The sequence below is a fragment of the Calidris pugnax genome, unplaced genomic scaffold (genome assembly GCF_001431845.1).
Source record: "Calidris pugnax isolate Ruff unplaced genomic scaffold, ASM143184v1 scaffold219, whole genome shotgun sequence".
Taxonomy (NCBI): Eukaryota; Metazoa; Chordata; class Aves; order Charadriiformes; family Scolopacidae; genus Calidris; species Calidris pugnax.
The window spans coordinates 17,979,273-17,979,870 of record NW_015094507.1 but is presented as its reverse complement, the minus strand read 5'-3'; positions in this window follow the sequence as shown (position 1 = coordinate 17,979,870).

Here is a 598-nt window from a genome sequence, read left to right as displayed (position 1 = left end):
TCGTGAGAATTTTTTGACTAACAAAAAAAAAAAAAAAAAAAAAAAAAAAAAGAAAAAAAACCTGAATAAACGAGGCACTTTCTGAAAGGGAAGTGAGATTGTGATCTTGCGGATAACCCCGGGGGTTGTGCTCTGCTGCTGGCCCAGGCTCCCTCCGCGCTCTCCGGCCTCTGGCCGCGCTCTCCCCCACCTCTCTCTTGCCCACCCTGGAGCGATTTCTCTCCCTGCTGCTATCCCAAACCACAGGTTATCTATCCCCTGGGTTGAGTAACCAAAAGAGGTTGGTGGAGGTGTTGGTGGGAGCTGTCAGCACCCAGGAATCTTCAGCGGTTGTTGGTGTTCATGCCTGAATTGTTCTTCACTCAGATGGGAAAAGCCAGCTGGGTTGTGTGGTACCAAAAATAATTCTTGGATTATTCTCATTACTGGATGTGACCTACCTTCAGTAATATAAAATAGTCTTTATCTTGGGAGAGATTGGCTTGATTTTTTATTTTTTTTTTTTTAACTATAAACTTGTCTTGCCATGTAAAGCTTTGCATTAAATGCTACACTTGATTGCTCTTAAGCTATTCACCTGGAATCTTTTGACAGTTTA